This window comes from Trachinotus anak, unplaced genomic scaffold (genome assembly GCF_046630095.1).
Source record: "Trachinotus anak isolate AG129_WGS33_773 ecotype Australia unplaced genomic scaffold, CSIRO_AGI_Tana_v1 ptg000003l, whole genome shotgun sequence".
Taxonomy (NCBI): Eukaryota; Metazoa; Chordata; class Actinopteri; order Carangiformes; family Carangidae; genus Trachinotus; species Trachinotus anak.
Genome location: NW_027273854.1, coordinates 23,129,256 through 23,140,851, shown reverse-complemented (window position 1 = coordinate 23,140,851; position 11,596 = coordinate 23,129,256). Strand labels below are relative to the sequence as shown.

At 42.7% G+C, this 11,596-nt stretch overlaps 1 long non-coding RNA gene across 1 annotated transcript; it reads right to left on the bottom strand.

Moving 5' to 3' along the window:
• Nucleotides 1-1,663: 1,663 nt before the first annotated feature.
• LOC139618611 (uncharacterized) lies at nucleotides 1,664-11,277 on the bottom strand. Its single transcript, XR_011689757.1, has 4 exons — nucleotides 10,608-11,277; nucleotides 9,686-9,784; nucleotides 4,423-4,470; nucleotides 1,664-4,267 (listed from the first exon to the last, which is right to left on the bottom strand). It is a non-coding gene; the product is annotated as an uncharacterized lncRNA (long non-coding RNA).
• Between the last annotated feature and the right edge of the window lie 319 nt (nucleotides 11,278-11,596).

Sequence of the window (11,596 nt, the reverse complement as noted above, 5' to 3'; positions counted from 1 at the left end):
GACATACCATATACATTGCAACAAGGTGCAATTACAGTAAGAAAATATGTTGCAGTGTTCACATATGTTCCTTCCTCCATCACATTACATGCAACCAAGCCCACTTCAAAATCAGTTAACTAAAGGTAACAAAGTCCCTGGCCCAAACTGGTGGTTTCACAGTTCTTCCAGCACAAGACACGGTCTGTTGTGGCTCACTGGAGGCTGTATCATGAACAGTCCCTGTGCCACCAGCAGCCAGCGGATCCTCAGCCACACGGTCCCCCTCAGACAACCCCTCATCCTGCAGTGAGGGAGCATAGAGAGGAGAAGCAGGGAGGCTGCTTGGAGGGCTGCAGGCATTGGCAGTGTGTAGGGTTTCAGTCTGTCTGTTTGTTATATATTTCATGTAACTGATATTTCAGATTGCAAATGTAGCCGAACAAAGATTTGTTGTAGCGGCTTTTGGCTTAAGAGGATCTTTCTGTTAGATCACTTGGTAATTATTGGCCAATCACCATAAGGGGACGCACTATAAAAGCAGGTGACTCTCGGGTGCTCTTTCGTTCCTGCTGAGAGCGCGCGCCTCGTTTCCGGTGCCCCTTGCTTCCGCTTTGCCGCAGGTAGGAGAGAATCTCCGTGGTTTGCAATTTGGCATGTCCTTGTTGCGAGGCTGCTTATATTGGTTGCTTATGACTTTATAGATCTCCTGGCTGTTGCTTCCCGTGTTCTGAGCAGTGACCTTTCTGCTGATCACCGCTGGTAGGTTCCTCCCCAGTTTTGCTTTAGGTAATGGCTGCTGTATCAGACTAGCGCCTGCAGATTCCCTTGTCTTCCTGCGGGTGAGAGCTCACGTTGCCTGATTGGTATGTAGCCTACTCTAACATTAGTTTTCTATTTTATTTATTATTGTGGTCTAATTTGATCTGCATGTATTGTAGGAACTGGCCTGCTGTTGGCGTGCGCAGCCTTGTTGGAGCGACGGCTGCTGCGGTGGCGCACACACAGGGACGCTGCTGCTTTGCCTCTGGCTGTTCGGCCTGTAATCGTTGAATGTGTCTGTGTTTATTTTAACTGGGCCCGTTTTTTAAGTGTGAATGGGAAGAAATGTGATCGTGCAGGATTCTACTTTGCGATGTTCTGATTTATTGGTAATTTTGTATCTACTTTTCCGTATGGTTTATTTTATTGTTTGTATTATTTGTTCCAGTAATACAGCTGCCATCTAAGCAGCCTTAATCAGGTATGGTTTATGTTGTGTGAGTGCAGTCACACAGCTGTTCATTCACAAATAGTCCTGTGTAGTTTATTTTGTTATACATATGATTTGTAAAATGGGATTACTCATTTCACTTTAATTTATGTATGGTTATATATGTGCTGATTTATTAATTGAATTGATCATTTAGCACTAATTAGTTTCTTTTCTTTAGTCTATTTTCTATTAGTTTACTTTCCTTTTTTTTTTTTCCCCCCTCTGGTTACACCACTGGAAGGAGGCCATTTTGAGAGCTGCTGATAACCAGTGTCAAGGTTTCAGCATTTGGCCACCGCATGGTTTATATCTTATGTTGGAAGTTGTAATCCCCTAATCATGTTTTGTTTGTTTTAGGAGCTGGGGACCTGTGGTGGTGGTGGTGAGGCTGGTGTCCTTCTTTGGTGGTGGAGCCCTCTTTTTGTGTGCAGTGTCTTGAGTCTCCCAGTGTTGACTCCACTTGTGTGGGTGTGTATGTACGTGTGCTTTCGGGTGACTTCTCCTGGGATCCCCCTTCTGTGGACCTACCCTAGCACTAGTAAGCCCCTAAGCTCCAGCTACTTTCAGTTACCCTGCTACTGAGTGAATTGTGTTTTTAATGATCATCCTTATGTGACTAAATTGTTAATTGATGGATGGAACCATGTCTCCGGCCTCCTGAGTAGAACGAACCTGTATGCCTTTTTAAAATATCTGGTATCAATTGAGGGTTCACAATTCCTTGGGTGAAATTCCCAGGGTGGCGTATTTGTAATGTATAAAACCTAGAGGTGTGTGCTCCTCCCCCTAGCGCTCACGCCGCCACACAAATGCTTTGGTATAAATTATTTGACTAATGTCTCACTAATTCCTTCTCCAGATTACATATCTCTATATCTAATCTTTCCCTTTTCTCAGTTTTCTCTTTTTTCACTTTTGAAGAGTGAGTGATGATTTTCCCTCATATTTATGCCTTAGATGCTTCCCAAACAGAGGATATTTTTCCTGTAGAGCCAATATTAATTTCAAAGAAGGATTTAAGCTCCTCTGAAAATGTGTTGCTAAATGATTCATTTTGCAAAAGCATCATATTGAGCTTGTCTGTATTCAGGTCAACATGTAGCTCCACTGTGCCATGGTCACTGAAGGTGATGGCACCTATCTCTCAGCCCACAACAGAGTCTACATCTACCAAGGTATTAGATGTTAAGAGAAAAAACAATCCTTGAATGTGATTTGTGGCTGTAAGAATAAAAGGTGAACTCTCTCTCACGTGGATTCACTAATCTCTATATATCCACTAAGCCCAAGTCTTCTGCCAGCGTCTGGACTGCAGCTCTATCCTTGGTTGACAGTTCACCACTGGGCTTGCTTTTGTCAATCAACCCATCCATTACCTGGTTGAAATCAGCTGCCAGTATAACTTGACCATCCATATCTATGTGATCTACCTGTCACTCTATTAGTTTCATGACAGAAATCAGGCTCTTCCTCGTTAGGTGCATAAATATCGTATAATACAGTCTCAGTTCCATTGATAAAGGCTTCAATACAAGTAAGTCGACCTTCTTTGTCATTGTATTGTTCAGCATGACAAAACTTTTTATTAAAGTTATTTTTATTTTTATTGATAAGAATCATCATCCCATTTCGTTTGCTTGAAGAGGAGCTATGAAAAACTTTCCCTACCCATCCTCTTTTAAACTTTACTGCCTCCTCATCCCTCATTATATGTGACTCTTGAATAAATGCTGTATCTGTATTTTTGGATTTCAAATATACCAAAACCTTCCTCCTTTTAATGTGGTTCACACATTCATTAATGTTCCACACTATTATATCAACATATCCATTAACTGTCATTATCAGACTGATAAGTACATTGTGATTGTGATTGTGATTGTGATTCCACATTTCTCCTCATCCACCTGTAAGTGTATCATGACTGTTGGAGGTGGCTCATTTGGGTCAGACATGGGGGCTAAAGAACGGTGGAACGTTCTATTTCAAATTTTTTTCCAGTAAGATCAAGTCCTCAAGAGAGAATCTTCTCCACATACTGACTCATTTTGACCGTCTCCTCCTTTCTTTCTTTCATTCCCACCATTTGACATTATTCCTCTGACTTCGGTGTTCAAGGTCCTCCACTCACGTCCAGTGTCTCCAGTCTCTTATTGCATTTTTCGATGCCTGTCCCCGTCCAAGCGCTCACATCCTCTATGTCCGATACTTATTGCTCTACCTCTCCTTTTGAGCTCTTTCATTGTGCCCTGAATTAAGAATTAAGAATTAAGAACGAAGAACCCCCCCAAACCACCTGCAATATCACACTCATTTTCCGTATTTCCTCCATCATATTCACATCATCTTTCCCTCCAGTAAAAGATATAGATTTGTCCGTTTTGGAGTTGTTCTGCAGTGAGTTGTTCCCTGGTGTTAAAGTCAGTGAAGTCCTCTCTTGTGACGAGCTGTTTCTAGTAGCTAGCTTGCTTCTCGTTCCTGCACCTTTGAAAACATTAGTTCTGCTATTGCTTGATATTTCCCCTGCAGGCTACTAATAAATGATCACTTCTTGGTAATAATTCTTAACTTTAAACATATGATATTCATGTAAGGGCTAATAGTGAGGTATATGTTATGAAAAGGCATAAAAATGGAAGGAAAACACCAGACACACAGAGAGCAGTGAACTCTGGCTGAAATATCAGGACCAGGACTGAAAAGCAGCTGTTAAAAACCCAGTGGGAGTGCAGTGTGGGTCCAGAGCTGACAGAGATCTGACTGAGGTGTGTTCATGTTGATGGAGGACAGGAGGAAACATCAGCCTCCATGTGTTCAGATCTCCACCAGTTTAATATCAGTCAGTCAAAGTTCCTCACATCTCAGTTCACACACACACATACACACACACACACACACACACACACACACACACACACACACACTACATATCTTCTTTGTTCTTAATCCCGTTGTACATGACGACACTGAAAACAACAGCAACCAGAAGAACCAGGACAGCTGCGAGAACCTTGACCACGACTAGAAAAGGATCTGTAGTCAACACAAACAATGAGATTAAAATATTAATGAAACTTTAAAACAACACATTTCTGATCAATTCACAATAAACTGAGTCCAGTTCTACTCTGACCTCTGACCTCACACACACACACACACAAACACACACAAACACACACACCACATACCTCTTGAGGTCCATAAGAGAGACAGGAGCATCTTGTGGCTTATACGATCTGTAAAAATTGTACAGACAACAACCTGAGATTAAAATTTTAGTGAAACTTTATAACAACACATTTCCTCAATCTGCTTTACTGCTCTGACCTTTGACCTCAGTCTACTGCTCTGACCTCTGAACTCTCTGTACTGTACAAAGCCAGAGCAATAAAAAGGCTCAGTCAGTCCTGGCTGACCTGGTGGTGACCCAGCTCACCTGAGGAGCCACTTTTTAGTTCAGGAGATCTGATCAGAGGTTTGAGAAGCTGCTGTCAGATAGAATCTTTAATAATCAAGAATCATTATTTCACCTCTGAACATCCTGACCCGGTTTAATATCTCAGGGCTGAGATAAAACAGGAAGCTACAGTATCACCCTGAATGTGCAATGATTCATATTTTTGTAAAGCAAAAGTAATGTAGTAATATCATGAGTAATATAACAAACTACTTTTGATAATGTAACACTGGTCCCTGCTACCACTGGTTTTTAAATAGTCTTAGGTGACTCCTTGTTACTTGTGTAAACTGTTTGAGTGTGTGTTTACTGTGTCTTTGGTATTTTTTACTGTTGGCTGTGCTACTGTTTGTCCCTCTGGTAGGGCTGCACCATTAATCATGATAAAATCCCGATCTGGATTCACACTACGATGCGATCTCATTTCTAAATGACAACGGTTCTTCTGCATTTAATTACATCAGCTGCATCAAAACAAGCGCTCCTACTTTACCCCAGAGAGAATCTCAAGTGCCCCCATGAACCTGCATTGTCTTTTCTTTCTAAACCAAAGACTGTCACAGAAAGCCAGCAGTAGAGGAGTAGACCGAATGAGAGAGACAGCTGTGAATGAGTATGAGATAAGCAGAGAAAAGTTTGTGGTAAGAAGAAATAAAATGAAAAAATACAAAATGAATCCAGAGGAAAACCCAGGTGATAGTGGTGGAAACCAGCTAACCGACCCCACCGTGCTCATACCGAAAAAAGGTTCCCATTCAGTGATGTGGAAGTATTTTGGATTAAGGCAAGATGATGAAAGTCAGTCTCAAGTACAGTGCAAGCAGTGTTTTGCCATAATAGCAGCACCAAAGGGAAACACCACAAATCTATACAATCACCTTAAACGTCACCACAAAGCGCAATATGACGAAGCTGTAAAGGGCAAGAAAACAAATGAAAATAATTGTCACCCGACAGCACAGACATCTATAACAGGAACCTTGTACAAGGCATCACCATACCCATCAAGCTCCCACAGGCATAAGGAAATAACAGCGCAATCACATATCACTTAGCCAAAGATATGGTCCCAGTTACCACCATACAAAATGAGGGATTTAGGAAAATGATCAACACCTTGGACAAGCGTTACTCACTACCTGCTCTGTACACTCAGCGACGAGCAATAGTAGAGACAGAATTGCGGGACCTGCATCATTTTTCAGCAACAACAGATATATGGTCAAGCCAAACTATGGAACCATATATGAGTCTGTCTGTCCATTTCATAGAAAGTGACTTCACCATGAAAAACCGGTGCCTACAGACTGGTTTTTTCCCTGAGGATCACACAGGCAAGGCTCAAGCACAGGGACTAAAGGATTCTCTCATATCTTGGAGTTTGAAAGAGGCAAAAATGGTGAGCATTACTACAGACAATGGACCCAACATTGTAAAAGCAGCCTCCATTAACAACTGGACAAGACTTCAGTGTTTTGGCCACAGGTTATATCGGTGAGCTGCTACTTTTTTTAGTCATGTTATTTAGCTAATTAGTATGATAATGTTAAAAACACCAACAACGACAGTAATAGTAAAAGAAGCTAACAATAATAATAATAAAATAGTTGATGGCTACCTGCTATTTCACATGTGCTCTCCTCTGATCAGAAGGCTAGACACCTGATTCCCACATGGCAGGATGTTGAAGTCCTCGAGGCAATCAACAATACCCTCAGCCCACTGACAGACTTCACTGATGCCCCCTCAGGAGAGTAATATGTAAGCATTTCCTCTGTGAAGCCAGTTTTCCATCTTTTTGAAACTTCTGTTGTGGCAGTGCAGGAAGACGACACAGATCTCACACAATCATTGAAGTCAAAGATCCTGGGATACGTTCAGGATCCAAACATACAGGAGCTGCTAGACATTGCCACAACTCTCGATCCTAGGTTCAAAATGAACTATGTCAGTGAGGACAACAAAACCGCTGTCAAAGCGAGACTTATAGATGAGATGACTGGCATAACCTCAGTTATGGTAAGTATATTTAAATTAGGTCATGTTCACAATGATATTTACGCATATGTTTAAAAAATGGTTGTAAAAATGTGACAGTGTACTTCAGTCTTAAACTGTTGTGATATTACATTGGTGAAATTACACTGGTTAAGATTAGATTTGTTAATGATCTTTCTTTTACAGCAAAGTCCCCCGTCAACTGCCCCCCCCCCCCCCCCCATGAAGAAGAGCCGAAAGACCTTAGGGAGCTTCTTTAAAGCAGCAAAAGCTACAAGCTCCCCTTCTGAAAGGGTGTTCAGTACAGGGGGGAACATTGTAACATGTCTCTGTTCCTCTCTGAAGCCTCAAAATGTTGATAGACTTGTGTTCTTGGCAAAGAACCTTTAAGCAGCTGTGTTAAAAAGACCAAGTTCAAGGTCTTTAATTGAATGTTTCTTTTCTGTTCTCAGAAGTTGATGTAACGGTCCTGGATCAATCATATGTTTGGTTCATGAGCGCAATAAACATTTACAGTGGAGGAAATAATTATTTGATCCCTCGCTGATTTTGTAAGTTTGCCCACTGACAAAGAAACAAACAGTCTATAATTTTAATGGTAGGTTTATTCCAATAGTGAGAGATAGAATATCAAAAAGAAAATCCAGGAAATCACTTTAAAAAAAAGACATAAACAGACTTGCATTTTATCGAGTGAAATAAGTATTTGATCCCCTGGCAAAACATGGCTTAGTACTTGGTGGCAAAACCCTTGTTGGCAAGCACAGAGGTCAGACGTTTCTTGTAGTTAATTACCAGGTTTGTGCACATATCAGGAGGAATCTTGGTCCACTCCTCTTTGCAAATTATCTCCAAATCCTTAAGGTTTCGAGGCTGTTGCTTCGCAACTCGAAGCTTCAGCTCCCTCCACAGATTTTCTATGGGATTAAGGTCTGGAGACTGGCTAGGCCACTCCATTACCTTAATATGCTTCTTTTTGAGCCACTCCTTTGTTGCCTTGGCTGTATGTTTTGGGTCATTGTCGTGCTGGAAGACCCATCCACAACCCATTTTCAGTGCCCTGGCGGAGGGAAGAAGGTTGTCACTCAGGATTTTATGGTACATGGCCCCGTCCATCTTTCCATCAATGCGGTGAAGTCGTCCTGTCCCCTTAGCAGTGAAACACCCCCAAAGCATAATGTTTCCACCTCCATGCTTGATGGTGGGGACGGTGTTCTTGGGGTCATAGTCAGTATTTTTCTTCCTCCAAACACCATGAGTCGAGTTGATGCCAAAGAGCTCGATTTTTCATCTGACCACAGCACTTTCTCCCGAGACTTCTCTGAATCATTCAGGTGATCATTGGCAAACTTCAGACGGGCCTGTACATGTGCCTTCTTGAGCAGGGGACCTTGCGGGCACTGCAGGATTTTTAATCCATTGCAGCGTAGTGTATTACCAATGGTTTTCTTGGTGACTGTGGTCCCAGCTGCCTTGAGATCATTAGCAAGCTCCTCCCGTGTAGTTCTTGGCTGATTTCTAACCTTCCTCATGGTCAGTGATACACCACAAGGTGAGATCTTGCGTGGAGCCCCAGAACAAGGTCGATTGATGGTCATTTTGTGTTTCTTCCATTTTCGAATAATTCCACCAAAAGCTGTCTCTTTCTCACCCAGCTTCTTGCCTATGGTCTTGTAGCCCAATCCAGCCTTGTGCAGGTCTACAATCTTGTCCCTGATGTCCTTAGACAGAAGTTTGGTCTTGCCCATGGTGGAGAGGTTGGAGTCTGATTGATTGCATGGACGGGTGTCTTTTATACAGGTGACTGATTGGCACAGGAGTATAAATAGGAGTATTTAACCAGTCTGTGGGAGCCAGAATTGTTAATGGTTGGCAGGGGATCAAATACTTATTTCACTCAATGAAATGCAAATCAATTTATATCTTGTACATATACTCATTATTGATTTTAGGAGTCATCGGGAGCACCATGCTCCCATAACCATCAGAGGGGAGGAGGTGGAGGGGGTCACCAGTTTTAAGTTCCTGGGGACTTATATCACTGAGGACCTCACATGGACACTCAGCTCATCTGCCCTGGTTAAAAATGCTCAACAGCTCTACTTCCTGCAAACACTGAAAAAGAACAAGCTGTCTGCAGAGCTGCTCAGAGCCTTTCACCACTGCACCATTGAAAGTGTTCTGACAAACTGTTTATCAGTTTGGTATGAAAACTGTACAGAGGCAGATAGAAGAAGTCTCCAGAGGGTCATTAACACCTCAGGAAAAAGAACTGGTCTTACCCTGCCCTCCTTAGAGGACATCTTTAGGACTCGCTGCCTCCACAGAGTTAACAACATTGTAAAAGACGCGACCCACCACTGTCATCACCTGTTCTCTCTGTTACCCTCTGGGGGGCGCTACAGAGTTCTCGAAGCTCACACCTCCAGACTGAAGAACAGTTTTTATCCAAGAGCTATCATTGAATTGAACAAATCACTGAATTGAACAATAACCTGTTCGAATGCAGGTTTCTATTTATTTATTTGATCTGTTTTATTTATTTATCTGCCTTTGATTTGGGATGACTGTGTACGTGTGTATGTTTATTTGTTGCACAGCAAATTTTGTGCAATGACAATAAAGTTATTCTATTCTATTCTATTCTATTTTAAAATGTGATGAACTGAATTCTATTCATGACATGAAGATGAATTAAAATTAAAATTACTTTTCTATTTCATTGTGTTTCAGTCTTTTGTGATTATCAGTCTGGAATACTCTGACCTTTGACCCCACACACACATTCTTATCCTGTGTTTGCTCTGAGGACACTCGTTGACATGTTGCCTCTCTAGCCCCAAACATTAACCTAAACCTGACTCTAACTTTGACCCTAAAACCAGGTCTTAACTCTCAAACAGCTCTTTGAAGTTTTAAGGATCAGTCAGAATGTCCTCACAACAACAGAAAGACATGTACACACACATGCAAACTAAGACACACACAATACGTACCATGTTTCATCTCTTTATACACACTGACACTGACAACAGTAACAGCAGCCAGGAGAAGCAGGACGGCAGCGAGAATCCAGGGCCAGAGAGGAGGAAGATCTGTAGTCGACACAAACAACAAGAGAGTCAAGTCTACTGCTCTGACCTCTGACCTCAGTCTACTGCTCTGACCTCTGACCTCAGTCAACTGCCCTGACCTCTGACCTCAGTCTACTGTTCTGACCCCTGACCTCAGTCTACTGCTCTGACCTCTGACCTCAGTCTACTGCCCCGACCCCTGACTTCAGTCTACTTCTCTGACCTCTGACCTCAGTCTCCTGCTCTGACCTCTGACCTCAGTCTACTGCTCTGACCACATCAGTCAAACTGATCATGTGATCATCGACTGAAGTGATGCAGCTGCAGATGTTAGTTCAGGTTCAGTCTGACTGTTGTGTTTCCTGAAGTTTTTGAACTGATAAAGGTTCAGTGGTTGATGTAAAATGATGAATACAGACGTCTCTGCTACACACACACACACACACACACACACACACACACACACACTCACACTGTAAGGGAAATTCTCATGAGCACCACTGTTCTCTAAGATCATATTATATTGTGTATTATGAAACACCACGTTAGCAAACAGGCAGATTATAGGAGCCTCACTCTCAGTCTGCTGACATGTGAGGGCCCCTCACCTCATAAGAGGGACCAAACCACTGTATGTTATCCTTTTAAGATGCTGTTTCTGTCCACATACAGGAGGCAGGACAGAGTGTAACTATGTGTGATTCACACAAGCTGAATGAAAACCTACATCATCTCATCATGTTGCTCATTTGGTGTGAGACTGTTTGCAAACGCCTGGATTAAACCTACAGAAAGACAAGAGCTGATTCTGTTCTTTATTTAACAGAAGTTGCCACAACAATACCTTCTGTGTTCTTCATCCCTTTATACACACTGACACCAAAGACAATTACAGCAGCCAGGAAAAGCAGGACGGCAGCAAGAGTCCAGGGCCAGAATGGAGGAGGGTCTGTAGTCGACACAAACAACAACATGAGAATAAATAAACCAAAATAAACACAACTAAATGAAACTTTAAAACAACAATTCACAACAAACTGAATCCACTTCTGCTCTGACCTCTGACCTCTACAGGAAGTCCAACCTGTGATGACATGAGGTCAGTATAAATGATAATCAGTGTTTCTCAGAGCTTGTTATTGAGACAAACATCACAGGTGTAAACCCTATTGAACACAGCAGGGGGGTTAAAGGAGGACACAGACTTTGCCTGTCTGAGTCTCCAGGTCTCCAGACCTCGAGCTACGGGGCCCACACAGCAAAGGCCTGATCACATTTGGGGACAAGTCAGGATTTCTGGGGCCCTGCCAGAGGAGCTCAGGCAGCGAACAGGAGGAGTGATCAGATGGTAGATGTAGGCAGGAGCCAGACCACTGGAGGCTTTAAAAGCTGTCAGAGCTTCACTTCAGATCTACAACTCACAGGACGTCAGTGAAGGGCAGAGAGGACTGGGGAGGACGACACACAGCAAAGTGCTACAGACTCTCTGTTTCTCTCTCTCTCTCTCACTCTCTCTGTCTCTCTCTCTGTCTCTCTCTGTCTCTGTCTCTCTGTCTCTCTATCTCTCTGTCTCTCTGTCTCTCTCTCTCTCTCTCTCTCTCTCTCTCTCTCTCTCTCTCTCTCTCTCCTTGGTGTGTCTTGTGTTCAGTTCTTCCTCTGCCTCACAGTAGTTTATTTACTGTAACAGAGTGTAATGGAGGTGAGGCTCAGTGTATTGAAGCTCTTCTTATTCCCTGCAGCTTCAGAGCAGCTGGAAACCAGAGCGGCTCAGTAGACTGTCAGTAACCTGAGCCCCCAGTCAGGATCAATACAAGGCCCCTGATAGAGCCTGAC